The sequence below is a fragment of the Spinacia oleracea genome, chromosome 2, assembly GCF_020520425.1.
Source record: "Spinacia oleracea cultivar Varoflay chromosome 2, BTI_SOV_V1, whole genome shotgun sequence".
In the NCBI taxonomy this organism is placed as follows: domain Eukaryota; kingdom Viridiplantae; phylum Streptophyta; class Magnoliopsida; order Caryophyllales; family Amaranthaceae; genus Spinacia; species Spinacia oleracea.
Window position 1 is genome coordinate 51,281,835 of NC_079488.1, and position 16,007 is coordinate 51,297,841.

The window sequence follows — 16,007 nt, forward strand, 5'->3', positions numbered from 1 at the left end:
CTGGTTATTTGGTGCCCCAGCAGGCTTCGAACCTTGGTTCCCTGAATGGATAAACCCTGGTTTCCCTTGGTTACTACTCTCACTACCATTCTGCTCTCTCTTCTGCTTAGTATAACATTCATACTCCCTATGCCCCTTTTTCTGGCAGTAATTACAACTCACCAATTCTCCCCTGCAGTTTCTACCAGGATGGTTGCTATTGCACATCTTACAGTGATGCACTCTCTCAGATTGGTTTTTGTTGTTGTAGTTATTTCCCTGGTTATTTCTTCCCTGGAAATTTCCATTCCCATTACCATTTCCATTCCCATTTCCATTTCTATTCCTTTTGAAGTTCCCCTGACTTCCCCCAGCATTAAACTCTTTCCTTTTTTCCCCAACAACAATATTCTTCTTGTCTCTCCTGGTCTGCAGGCCATAAATATGAGCAGCTCTCCCATACACAATGTTTAAGGATGTAAAGGTTTCCCCACCTAATCCCAGTTGGATTTCATCGTTCAACCTTTGCTCAAACCTCTGAGCTTTTAGCTCCTCAGTAGCTACCACCTCAGGTGCAAACCTCGACAAAGCTATAAACTTGCTATAGTATTCAGCAATGGTCATATTCCCCATCCTAAGGTCGATGAACTCCTGAGCTTTCTGCTTTCACATAAAAGGAGGATAAAACTTCCCCCTCAAGACAACAATAAATGAATCCCAATTGAACCCCTCAACAGCACTTAGTCTAGTCCCATTTTCCCTCCACCAAAGGTCGGCCTCATCTTTCAGGTTCAGGACAGTTTGGCCCACTTTCATATGCTCAGGACAGTTTTCCGCCCCAAATAGTTTCTCAAACTCCCTGATCCAGTTTTCAAGGAAGGTGGGGTTTGCCTGCCCCTTAAAGTACGGTGGCTTAACTTTCGCAAGCCTTTCAAACATGTCCCCTGCAGAATCGGGGCGCTCAGTTCTTTCCTGGGTTAATCTTTCTGCCAAGAGGCGAATAGCAGCAGCTAGGTCGTTATTACTGGCCATCCTAGAGCGCGACCTGAAATTAATATACTCTAATTCATGTTCAAAACTTTACTTATATTATCCTCTAGCAATGTAATAACACGCCAACATCCAGAATTCACATAAAATGAACAATCATTTACGAATGATATTCGCATGCAGAACATTCAACTGAGAAACAAAGAATAACTTCAATCATCACGAATAATAAGATAGAATAAAAGAAGAAAACATTCCCCTTGCGAGCCCACAATAAACTTTGATCCTTTGGATAATCAATAATCTAACTTTTATTCCTCAGAAGAATGTCAATAACAATCCTAAATATTAACACACACCTGTCCTCAAAATAAAATAAAAAGGTTCTATGACATAAACACAAACTATGTTGGGCGAATTGTCCAACATTATTTTCACACACAACTAAATATGTAAACAAAGCTAGAGGGAGACATCATCAGACTTGTCCTTTGATTCGCTATAACCTTCTAGGGTGAATAACTCGTATTTAAGTTCATCATCATCATCCATATCAAAATAATAAGCTTGTTTTCTTGGCCTTGAGGATCTTCGTGGACCTTGAGGTTGATGATTATCTTCCTCTGGCTCGGGCTCAGGCTCAGGCTCGGGCTCAGGCTCAGGCTCAGGCTCAGGCTCAGGCTCAGGCTCAGGCTCAGGCTCAGGCTCAGGCTCAGGCTCAGGCTCAGGCTCAGGCTCAGGCTCAGGCTCAGGCTCAGGCTCAGGCTCAGGCTCAGGCTCAGGCTCAGGCTCAGGCTCAGGCTCAGGCTCAAACTCAAACACAAACTCAAACTCAGGCTCAGGCTCAGAATCGCTTTCAGGTCTCAAAACAGCTTGATAAATATCGACCCTAGTTTGCCCTCTAGCACGATCAAACTCACGAAGGGCTTCATCATCACTATCAGGCTATCCTGCTCTTAAAACTTGACGCAGAATAAGTTCGTAGCTTGTGTAACTATTCACGCCAGACTCGTAATCCATTTCACTTTCATCATCGCTTAGAACAATAGGGTTAGAGTTGCTCCCTACTCTATTTTCTTCTATGTCAGACATGATTAGTGATCTATAACAATTAAACATAGTTTCTATGTTAGTAATTAGTACTCTCTCTTACCGTATGATCCCACAATACACAATATATAGCAATCGCAAAGCATAGGAAAGACACAAACAGTTAGAAGGCAGAGAAAGTACAATTAAGTTGATATAATGCAGACATGATGCTTCAATTCTATATGCCCTTTCCTATACTACCCGTCTCTCAAAATAATCATCAAATGTCAAACATTGAAGCATAAAAAGAATAAAACAAGAATAATTTGTAAGAAATAATTTGATTAAACGAATAATTATTAAACGAATAAATAATTAACAAGTAAATAAAATAATATTTTTTACGGTACTGTAGCAGCAGCAGTAAAAATAATTTTTTTTTTTATTATTCCGAAAATATTAATTTAATTTCAAAAAATGAAATACACTTAATTCACATAAACGAGAAAATATTTCAAAGCACATAATTCAAGAATCGAACTTAAAATAAATTCAAACATTTCTAAGTAATAATGGAAATATTTCAATTTATTTACTAGTAGTAGCTTAATTCAATGAAATTCGTTTTATGTAACTAATTAGTTAGTTAGCCGCCTAAAAATTTAAAAGGTAGACACGAAATGTCAGTAAAACCTTTAGCTCTGATACCACTTTGTAACACCCCGACAATTCCCTTTTTCTAAAATAACCCCTTTTTATAAATATAACTATAGAGAATTATCAAAGTATTATCGCCCGTGTGAAAACGTAACGGCTTATTCAGAATTTTGCAACGGAAAACATAAAACTAACTTTTAGGTTCATAAATAACCGATTACATATTAAATCCAAAACCAATCAACGGAAATAAGGAAATATAAATAGTACGACAAGTTTCAAGTCCAAAATAACAAACTAAGTCACTTAGCAAACAAAACTAAATATAAGATCTCTAATCCCGATCCCAATGATGCATCATCTTCAAACCTGTAGATGGACAACGCTTATTGATCCTTAGAGACTGCTCACCAAAGATGGGTCATCACAGGATCAATAAGGCATAGCCATGATCAACATACACAAACAAAGCACGTAATCAGCAAAGCTGAGTACTACATACAAAAACAATAATAATCCTAACATGATACTACTAAACCAACAATCCTAACATGATACTAACAAAACATAAGCAAGGATAACCAAAACATATTGACTTGAAGACTATACTTGACTGAACTAGACCTTTGTATCATTAGCATTAATTTAATTGAAATAGTCAATGGACTGAGTTGTCTACTAGAAGCCTTCACTAAGGAAGACGAGGTACGGGCGCGAATCCGTAACCCCAATGACCTGCGATATCGAGGGACTTTTGACTAAAATAGACCGGTGATCAATCCGGCCCAGAGAAAGCCATAGGCGACCTATGACCTCAACTCCTGATTGTCCGTCACTTCAGACGTGCACAGACTAAAGCTATTGCTACTCAGTTTCACTTTACATGGTTTACAAATTAATACTTTGTTATGACTCAACAATCCCATAAGTCATGCATTCAGTAATTAATCAAAACTGTTTTTATCTTGGAATTAATAAAGCGATCACAGAGATGTCAACCAAAACTTAGTCCAATTATTCCAACCTTTCCTTTAATAATGATCAACCCCTCTATATGGGTATAAGGTTTCAACTTACTAAACAAGGTCCTCGGCCCTCATAAAGTAGTGAAAAGCTAAAAGGGAACAACGAACAATCGACCTGAATCAATATATATAATAATCTAATGTTCCCAACTAACATGTTCGCATCATTCATCTACTAACATGTTATAATTCTCATAACGAAATATATATGTTCAACATGTCCATCCAACAATATTAAACATGAAATTCCAACATAATCAAGTTCATCAACAAATTTCAACATGGTTTCAACAATTAACACACATTCCAAGCACGCAGGTATGTACGTACCTTGTGCAAACAAACTGATAGGCCACTTTAACACTTTCAAAAGTCGCCTAAAGAGAATTCTCCGCCTAAAACAACCAACAAATAATCCCAATCAATTTGCAATCATTGGCAACCATCATAAAGCATTCTAAATGCATCCTAAGCATATTTAGAACCTTCCCCAATATCAAAACTTAAACATTTGATTTCCTAGCATCATAATTATTGAACTAGTGATTGAAATTCGTTGAAAACTTTTTGCAAACATCGTACTTTAATTTTCAGCAATATAAATTCATTTAAAAACTTCACCAAGGTCAATCTACGTTCCTAGTACATCAAAACGGTAAATTTAATAATCCGTACTCGTCCTACCATGATTTACAATCATAAAAACCTTGAATTTCATACTTTAAACAATCAAAAATCAATATTTCGATGTAATTAGATAATCTGAAAATTAATAACTTTATTATATAATTCGTATAATCTGAAATATATAATTTAAATCATAAAAACTATAATTTTCATTCAAGAAAACATAATTCGAATTAATAAAACATGATTAAACCCTAACTTATATTTTAATCAACCAAAACTGAAAATAATTCGTTTATAATATCAACACCAAATTTGAAAATCACATTCGAACCATAAAAATTATAAATTTAATTCAAGAACATAATTTAAATTAACAAACTATAATTAAAATAATTAGTTACTTAGGGCTTAAGAAATAACCAAGAATTAAAGAGGAGAGAGGAGGTTGGGCGGTGCACGACACGTCAGCGGCGGAGAGGCTGGCTGGGTTGCTGACATGGTGTTGTTGCGGTGGTTGTTGTCGTGGTGTTGCTGTGCAAAAACCAAACAAAAGGAGGGGAGTGAGGGAGGGCGAACGACATTGGGAACGAAGAGAAAAGGGAACGACCGAGAAGGGGAGAGGAGATTACCAGCGAAGGAGGCGGTGTTGCGGCTGCGTTGCGGCGGCGACGAGAGGGTCGGCGGCTGGGCAGAAAGCAATGAACGTGAATTAGGAGGAGAGAGAAACGACAGTGAGGAGGAGCAGTTACGTGAATAGGGAGAGGGTTTCTCTTTTTTCCTTTTTTTTGTTTTTGGTTTCACGTGAATTAGAAAAGGAGAGGGAGTATTGTTTTTGGGTTTTATTGGTTTGGGCTTTACCCAATTGGGCTAGGAGTAGGATTTAGGTTGTTGAATCTAAAATGGTTAGGATTGCTTTCTAATTTCAATCGAACGTGATTTCGTAATTCGAATTCGTTTTAACGTAAAATTCAAAAATAAATTTTGATTTCATAAATCATTAAAATATACAAAATGTAATAAAATAATTATATTTTAATTACATATTCATTTCTAAAATTCGTAAATTATATTTAAATATATTAAATATACGTTTAAATATATAAACAATGTATAAAATTTCGGGGGATTACAATCTACCCCTCTTAAAAGAAGTTTCGTCCCGAAACTTGACACGAAAATTCACATATCTTTCCAAACTTTTCAACTTATTCTTATTGGAGAAGTACTTTGTGCCACTCTTGTGCATTCTTTTGCCAACTAAGATTACTTGCAATATTCACGAACACATTTCAACTCTTGTGGAGGATCTATTTACTTGCATCAACATGTATAGGTTGCTAAAAATAAGCATAAAATGCATAAAAACACCATAAAATAGGTAAAAAGCGCGAATTTCTATCGCATTCTGCCCCCCTTAAAGAAAACGAGTTACGCCCTCGTAACTCACCTCAGAAAATAACTCTGGATACTTGATCTTCATTTTAGCTTCGGCTTCCCACGTTGCCTCTTCGTACTCGTGGTTCGACCAAAGCACTTTCACTATGCTGACGTCCTTATTGCGTGTACTACGCACCTTCCTATCAAGGATTTTCACAGGCCTTTCCTCGTATGTGAGGCTACTATCAATCTGGATTCCCTCAGGCTCTAAGATATGACGCTCATCAGGGATATATCGCTTTAGTTGGGAAATGTGAAATACGTCGTGCATCTTTTCGAACTCCATTAGCAAGGCTAACTTGTATGCTACTTTCCCTATTCGTTGCAGAATCTCATATGGGCCTACATAAATGGCACTTAGCTTGCCCTTTTTCCCAAATCTCATCACACCCTTGGTTGGTGATACTTTCAAGAACACTTTATCACCTACTGCAAACTCATCATCTCTTCTTTTCAAATCAGCATAACTCTTTTGCCTATCCTAGGCAGCCTGAATTCTAGCCTGAATCATTTTTACATTCCTAACAGTCTCCTCAATGAATTCCGTTCCCAAAACTATATTTTCACTGAAATCATTCAAGCAGGTGGGACTTCTACACTTTCTCCCATAGAGTGCCTCAAAAGGTGCCATCTTAATGCTTGCATGGTAACTGTTGTTGTATGAAAATTCGATCAAGTCTAGATGGTCTTCCCAACTACCCTTAAAGTAAATAGCACAAGCCCTCATTCCATAGTCTGGTTAGTTCTCTCAGTCTGACCATCGGTTGGAGGGTGGAAAGCAGTGCTCATTTTCAATGTTGTCCCAAGGTTCAGCTGGACCTTTTGCCAAAATTTCGAGAGGAATCTTGAATCACGGTCTGAAATAATATCGGTTGGGACCCCATGCAACCTCACTACATGCTTAATGTAAGTCTTTGCAAGCTGTTTCTTTTTCCATGTCTCTTTAATCGGAATAAACACGGCTGATTTTGTTAGACGGTCCACAATCACCCAAATAGTATCATTTCCGTTCTTTGATCTAGGCAAGGCAGTAACAAAATCCATAGAAATGGAATCCCACTTCCATCCAGGCACTTCTAAAGGTTAAACTTTCCCCATGGGTCTTTTGTGGTCTATTTTGACTTTCTGACAGGTTAGGCATCTAGACACAAACTCAGCAACTTCCCGCTTCATATTAGGCCACCAATAGATTTGCTTCAGGTCTTTGTACAACTTGTCACCCCCAGGGTGCACAGAATATGGAGTATTATGCCCCTCATCCATAAGACGTCTCTTGAGTTCTTCACACTTCTGTGGTACACACCATCTCCCTTTAAACCTTAAACTACCATCATCATGAATCTTGAAATCTACTTCCTTCCCTTGCCCCATCTTTTCTTTGATCTTCTCTAAGTATTCATCCCCAGCTTGACTTTCTTTAATCTCCTCGAATATGGACAACCCCAATGATAATGCACTCAGTTTTTCTTTGGTTTCCCCAGGATTTACTATTTCCAGGCTAAGTCTCTGCATATCTCGACACAACTCTTCAGGAACTACCAAGACATTCATACTATGGCTCGATTTCCTACTCAATGCATCGGTAACCACATTTACTTTCCCCTCATTGTACTGAATGTTCAAATCATAATCCTTGATCAACTCTAACCATCTTCTTTGTCTCATGTTGAGATCTTTCTGGGTGAAAATGTATTTTAGGCTTTTGTGGTCTGTAAAGATCTTACATGTTGCCCCATATAGGTAATATTTCCAAATTTTCAAAGCGAAAACAATCGCAGCTAGCTCTAGATCATGGGTAGGGTAATTAGCCTCATACGGTTTCAATTGACGCGACGCATATGCAATCACCTTCCCATTTTGCTGTAACACACACCCCAACCCATTCTTCGACGCATCACTATATACCTCAAACCCTTCATTCCCATCAAGCAAGGTCAAAACAGGTGCGGAGGTTAAACGCTCCTTTAGAATTTGGAAAGCTTCCTCACATTTTTCGCTCCACTCAAATTTTGATTCTTTCTTCATCAAGTTGGTCATGGGTCTTGCTATCTTTGAGAAATCTCTCACAAATCTCCTATAATAACCAGCTAGGCCTAGGAAACTCCGTATATCAGACACATTCTTTGGAGTAGGCCACTCACTCACATTTTGAATCTTGGCAGGATCCAGAGAGACTCCTTCCTTTGACACATAATGTCCCAAAAATGCTACCTTTTCCAGACGAAACTCACACTTAGAGAACTTTGCATACAACTGGTTCTTCCTGAGCGTCTCCAAGATAACGCTCAAATGCTCATCATGTTCCTTTTCACTCCTCGAATAGATCAGAATATCATCAATGAATACCACAACAAACTTATCTAGGAATTCATGGAAAATCCTATTCATCAAATCCATAAATATGGCAGGTGCATTGGTTAACCCAAAAGGCATTACTGTAAACTCATAATGACCATAACGAGTCCTAAATGCAGTCTTAGGTATGTCTTTCTCAGCTACTCTCAACTGGTGATACCCCGAACGCAAATCGATCTTTGAGAACACACTCGCTCCATTCAACTGGTCAAACAGGTCATCTATCCTGGGCAAAGGGTATTTGTTTTTGATTTTTACATTGTTCAACTCCCTATAATCAATACATAACCGCATACTCCCATCTTTCTTTTTGACAAACAATACTGGAGCTCCCCGTGGTGATGCACTAGGCCTAATATACCCCTTGTCGAACAATTCTTGCAATTGGGTCTTCAACTCACTCATTTCTGGAGGTGTCATTCTATAAGGTGCCTTGGATATGGGTGCAGTTCCGGGATTTAACTCTATAGTAAACTCAAGGGCTCTAGCAGGTGGCATACCTGAAATCTCATCCGGAAATACATCCATTAATTCATTTACGATTGTAACATCCTCTATCTTCACCCCAACTTCTTTACTTACATCCTGGACACTACATAAAAATAATTCACACCCCTTATTGACCAACTTCCTCACTTGCATCGCAGAGATCACCCCAAAGTTCTTAGACTTCTCGAAACGCCTATATGATATCGATTTCCCAGTAGAGTTCTTTAGGCTGACTTTCTGAATCTCACAATCTATCATGGCCTTGTATAAACTTAGCCAATCCATACCCAGAATCACATCTAGGTCCCCCAAACTAAATTCTATCAAATTAGATGGAAAAGTGCAATCTTTTATCTTCAAAGGCAAGTTCTTAAACAATTTTGTACACCTTATGGTTGCACCCGTAGGCATACTAACAGGTAAATCAATTGCCTCAAAATCTACTAACTTCAAACTTTCAACAATAGAGGACGAAATAAAAGAATAAGTTGCCTCTGAATCAAACAATGTTTTAACAGGTAAGGAGTTAATAGAGAAAGTACCCGAAACTACATCTGTCGAACGTTCAGCTTCATTTCTGCTCATTACGAACAGTTTTCCCGGAGCCTTGTTGTTATTGTTGTTCCCATTGGCAGGTTTATTTTGGTTTCCCTGGTTATTTGGTGCCCCAGCAGGCTTCGAACCTTGGTTCCCTGAATGGATAAACCCTGGTTTCCCTTGGTTACTACTCTCACTACCATTCTGCTCTCTCTTCTGCTTAGTATAACATTCATACTCCCTATGCCCCTTTTTCTGGCAGTAATTACAAGTCACCAATTCTCCCCTGCAGTTTCTACCAGGATGGTTGCTATTGCACATCTTACAGTGATGCACTCTCTCAGATTGGTTTTTGTTGTTGTAGTTATTTCCCTGGTTATTTCTTCCCTGGAAATTTCCATTCCCATTACCATTTCCATTCCCATTTCCATTTCTATTCCTTTTGAAGTTCCCCTGACTTCCCCCAGCATTAAACTCTTTCCTTTTTTCCCCAACAACAATATTCTTCTTGTCTCTCCTGGTCTGCAGGCCATAAATATGAGCAGCTCTCCCATACACAATGTTTAAGGATGTAAAGGTTTCCCCACCTAATCCCAGTTGGATTTCATCGTTCAACCTTTGCTCAAACCTCTGAGCTTTTAGCTCCTCAGTAGCTACCACCTCAGGTGCAAACCTCGACAAAGCTATAAACTTGCTATAGTATTCAGCAATGGTCATATTCCCCATCCTAAGGTCGATGAACTCCTGAGCTTTCTGCTTTCACATAAAAGGAGGATAAAACTTCCCCCTCAAGACAACAATAAATGAATCCCAATTGAACCCCTCAACAGCACTTAGTCTAGTCCCATTTTCCCTCCACCAAAGGTCGGCCTCATCTTTCAGGTTCAGGACAGTTTGGCCCACTTTCATATGCTCAGGACAGTTTTCCGCCCCAAATAGTTTCTCAAACTCCCTGATCCAGTTTTCAAGGAAGGTGGGGTTTGCCTGCCCCTTAAAGTACGGTGGCTTAACTTTCGCAAGCCTTTCAAACATGTCCCCTGCAGAATCGGGGCGCTCAGTTCTTTCCTGGGTTAATCTTTCTGCCAAGAGGCGAATAGCAGCAGCTAGGTCGTTATTACTGGCCATCCTAGAGCGCGACCTGAAATTAATATACTCTAATTCATGTTCAAAACTTTACTTATATTATCCTCTAGCAATGTAATAACACACCAACATCCAGAATTCACATAAAATGAACAATCATTTACGAATGATATTCGCATGCAGAACATTCAACTGAGAAACAAAGAATAACTTCAATCATCACGAATAATAAGATAGAATAAAAGAAGAAAACATTCCCCTTGCGAGCCCACAATAAACTTTGATCCTTTGGATAATCAATAATCTAACTTTTATTCCTCAGAAGAATGTCAATAACAATCCTAAATATTAACACACACCTGTCCTCAAAATAAAATAAAAAGGTTCTATGACATAAACACAAACTATGTTGGGCGAATTGTCCAACATTATTTTCACACACAACTAAATATGTAAACAAAGCTAGAGGGAGACATCATCAGACTTGTCCTTTGATTCGCTATAACCTTCTAGGGTGAATAACTCGTATTTAAGTTCATCATCATCATCCATATCAAAATAATAAGCTTGTTTTCTTGGCCTTGAGGATCTTCGTGGACCTTGAGGTTGATGATTATCTTCCTCTGGCTCGGGCTCAGGCTCAGGCTCGGGCTCAGGCTCAGGCTCAGGCTCAGGCTCAGGCTCAGGCTCAGGCTCAGGCTCAGGCTCAGGCTCAGGCTCAGGCTCAGGCTCAGGCTCAGGCTCAGGCTCAGGCTCAGGCTCAGGCTCAGGCTCAGGCTCAGGCTCAGGCTCAGGCTCAGGCTCAGGCTCAGGCTCAGGCTCAGGCTCAGGCTCAGGCTCAAACTCAAACACAAACTCAAACTCAGGCTCAGGCTCAGAATCGCTTTCAGGTCTCAAAACAGCTTGATAAATATCGACCCTAGTTTGCCCTCTAGCACGATCAAACTCACGAAGGGCTTCATCATCACTATCAGGCTATCCTGCTCTTAAAACTTGACGCAGAATAAGTTCGTAGCTGGTGTAACTATTCACGCCAGACTCGTAATCCATTTCACTTTCATCATCGCTTAGAACAATAGGGTTAGAGTTGCTCCCTACTCTATTTTCTTCTATGTCAGACATGATTAGTGATCTATAACAATTAAACATAGTTTCTATGTTAGTAATTAGTACTCTCTCTTACCGTATGATCCCACAATACACAATATATAGCAATCGCAAAGCATAGGAAAGACACAAACAGTTAGAAGGCAGAGAAAGTACAATTAAGTTGATATAATGCAGACATGATGCTTCAATTCTATATGCCCTTTCCTATACTACCCGTCTCTCAAAATAATCATCATATGTCAAACATTGAAGCATAAAAAGAATAAAACAAGAATAATTTGTAAGAAATAATTTGATTAAACGAATAATTATTAAACGAATAAATAATTAACAAGTAAATAAAATAATATTTTTTACGGTACTGTAGCAGCAGGAGTAAAAATAATTTTTTTTTTTATTATTCCGAAAATATTAATTTAATTTCAAAAAATGAAATACACTTAATTCACATAAACGAGAAAATATTTCAAAGCACATAATTCAAGAATCGAACTTAAAATAAATTCAAACATTTCTAAGTAATAATGGAAATATTTCAATTTATTTACTAGTAGTAGCTTAATTCAATGAAATTCGTTTTATGTAACTAATTAGTTAGTTAGCCGCCTAAAAATTTAAAAGGTAGACACGAAATGTCAGTAAAACCTTTAGCTCTGATACCACTTTGTAACACCCCGACAATTCCCTTTTTCTAAAATAACCCCTTTTTATAAATATAACTATAGAGAATTATCAAAGTATTATCGCCCGTGTGAAAACGTAACGGCTTATTCAGAATTTTGCAGCGGAAAACATAAAACTAACTTTTAGGTTCATAAATAACCGATTACATATTAAATCCAAAACCAATCAACGGAAATAAGGAAATATAAATAGTACGACAAGTTTCAAGTCCAAAATAACAAACTAAGTCACTTAGCAAACAAAACTAAATATAAGATCTCTAATCCCGATCCCAATGATGCATCATCTTCAAACCGGTAGATGGACAACGCTTATTGATCCTTAGAGACTGCTCACCAAAGATGGGTCATCACAGGATCAATAAGGCATAGCCATGATCAACATACACAAACAAAGCACGTAATCAGCAAAGCTGAGTACTACATACAAAAACAATAATAATCCTAACATGATACTACTAAACCAACAATCCTAACATGATACTAACAAAACATAAGCAAGGATAACCAAAACATATTGACTTGAAGACTATACTTGACTGAACTAGACCTTTGTATCATTAGCATTAATTTAATTGAAATAGTCAATGGACTGAGTTGTCTACTAGAAGCCTTCACTAAGGAAGACGAGGTACGGGCGCGACTCCGTAACCCCAATGACCTGCGATATCGAGGGACTTTTGACTAAAATAGACCGGTGATCAATCCGGCCCAGAGAAAGCCATAGACGACCTATGACCCCAACTCCTGATTGTCCGTCACTTCAGACGTGCACACTCTAAAGCTATTGCTACTCAGTTTCACTTTACATGGTTTACAAATTAATACTTTGTTATGACTCAACAATCACATAAGTCATGCATTCAACAATTAATCAAAACTGTTTTTATCTTGGAATTAATTAAGCGATCACAGAGATGTCAACCAAAACTTATTCCAATTATTCCAACCTTTCCTTTAATACTGATCAACCCCTCTATATGGGTATAAGGTTTCAACTTACTAAACAAGGTCCTCGACCCTCATAAAGTAGTGAAAAGCTAAAAGGGAACAACGAATGATCGACCTAAATCAATATATATAATAATCTAATGTTCCCAACTAACATGTTCGCATCAGTCATCTACTAACATGTTATAATTCTCATAAAGAAATATATATGTTCAACATGTCCATCTAACAATATTAAACATGAAATTCCAACATAATCAAGTTCATCAACAAATTTCAACATGGTTTCAACAATTAACACACATTCCAAGAACACAAGTATGTACGTACCTTGTGTAAACAAATTGATAGGCCACTTTAACACTTTCAAAAGTCGCCTAAAGAGAATTCTCCGCCTAAAACAACCAACAAATAATCCCAATCAATTTCCAATCATTGGCAACCATCATAAAGCATTCTAAATGCACCCTAAGCATATTTAGAACCTTCCCCAATAACAAAACTTAAACATTTGATTTCCTAGCATCATAATTATTGAACTAGTGATTGAAATTCGTTGAAAACTTTTTGCAAACATCGTACTTTAATTTGCAGCAATATAAATTCATTTAAAAACTTCACCAAGGTCAATCTACGTTCCTAGTACATCAAAACGGTAAATTTAATAATCCGTACTCGTCCACCATGATTTACAATCATAAAAACCTTGAATTTCATACTTTAAACAAGCAAAAATCAATATTTCGATGTAATTAGATAATCTGAAAATTAATAACTTTATTATATAATTCGTATAATCTGAAATCTATAATTTACATCATAAAAACTATAATTTTCATTCAAGAAAACATAATTCGAATTAATAAAACATGATTAAACCCTAACTTATATTTTAATCAACCAAAACTGAAAATAATTCGTTTATAATATCAACACCAAATTTGAAAATCACATTCGAACCATAAAAATTATAAATTTAATTCAAGAACATAATTTAAATTAACAAACTATAATTAAAATAATTAGTTACTTAGGGCTTAAGAAATAACCAAGAATTAAAGAGGAGAGAAGAGGTTGGGCGGTGCACGACGCGTCAGCGGCGGAGAGGCTGGCTGGGTTGCTGTCGTGGTGTTGTTGCGGTGGTTGTTGTCGTGGTGTTGCTGTGCAAAAACCAAAAAAAAGGAGGGGAGTGAGGGAGGGAGAACGACATTGGGAACGAAGAGAAAAGGGAACGACCGAGAAGGGGAGAGGAGATTACCAGCGAAGGAGGCGGTGTTGTGGCTGCGTTGCGGCGACGATGAGAGGGACGGCGGCTGGGCAGAAAGCAATAATGAACGTGAATTAGGAGGAGAGAGAAACGACAGTGAGGAGGAGCAGTTACGTGAATAGGGAGAGGGTTTCTCTTTTTTCCTTTGTTTTTGTTTTTGGTTTCACGTGAATTAGAAAAGGGGAGGGAGTATTGTTTTTGGGTTTTATTGGTTTGGGCTTTACCCAATTGGGCTAGGAGTAGGATTTAGGTTGTTGAATCCATAAGGGTTAGGATTGCTTTCTAATTTCAATCGAACGTGATTTCGTAATTCGAATTCGTTTTAACGTAAAATTCAAAAATAATTTTTTACAAAATGTAATAAAATAATTATATTTTAATTACATATTCATTTCTAAAATTCGTAAATTCGTAAATTATATTTAAATATATTAAATATACGTTAAAGTATATAAAAATGTATAAAATTACGGGGGATTACATAAGTCACCATGAAACGGGTCTAAAAAGACCAATTTCTCACTAATCAATCCTGAAACTCAAGGCACACTCAATAAAACATATTAGAACTAAAAACGGCTCCTAAGAGCTCATTTGATGCATAAAAGTACTAAGGGACGGGGGTAAAACTCTATATAAAACACACATATCAGTACCCATGTTCTCCTTAACTACTCACTAACTATTACTGCTCAGTAACATGGGCATAGTTGGAGAGAAACAGGGGAGACCAAATCAAAACACTAATTGCACGTTTAAACAGAAATACGTGGGAGAGTTTTAAGGATCATGGAAAATCTTTTGCTTGAGAAACAAGGAGAATGAAAACAGAATCCTATGTTTACATTTATTAATTAAATTCATTTTATTTATTAACAAAGATTTTCTAATTTAAAACTCTTTTATAATTACAGTTAATATATTTCAATTAAAACGTACCAAAATACTTATGTCCCTTTCATTCCAAATTACGTATAATCTCATATGTTGTAGTCTTCATGTTGCACCTTTAGAAGCTTCACTTGAAGTCTTCCCAATTTGTTCCTTCTCTGGATCATCGAGGGTCCACATAATATATGAGGATCTCGCCTTAGGAACTCGCCTAAGGATCTCGCCTTTGTAAACATGCTTAATGATTAATTCTTCAATGTAGTGTCTAACATGGATCAAGTACTTGCTTATATTCCACGTTGCTTAGTTTATCCAACTCAGGATCTCCTTAACTTAGCATTATCCCTCTAAGGATCTCGGAACCTATTATGCAACATAACTTAACCAATAGTCAGGAGTTTGCTTTGTCATCATCAAAACTTTAGGGTCAACAATATTCCCCCTTTTTGGTGATGACAACAAAAGCAAACTTTCACTAAATGTAATTATAATCAATTAGCATAAATATAAAGCAATAAATTAAATAAAGTATTTTTATAAAAATTAACTTAAACTTCCGAAATGAAATTAAGGAAAATCAAAATTAATTTTAATAAACGAAATAAAATTAAAAACGAAAGAACAAATTTTTTTTAAAAAACTTACATCGAGAAGAGAGTAGTGAGACGGACTCAAGTGATCAATTTAAGTTAAGTTTGCATTCATTTCCCCCTGTTGGCATTAACAAAAAGTAGAAAAACACAATACTAATATATACCGATTATAGCGCCCTCCGATCAACGGTTGGCAAACTAAGTTAGCCTCAAAGTTAAGTTCCAACGTACTAAATTTGAATATAAAACATAATAACTAACGAGCCAAGTTTTTAGGGATATGATCATTTATGAGTTC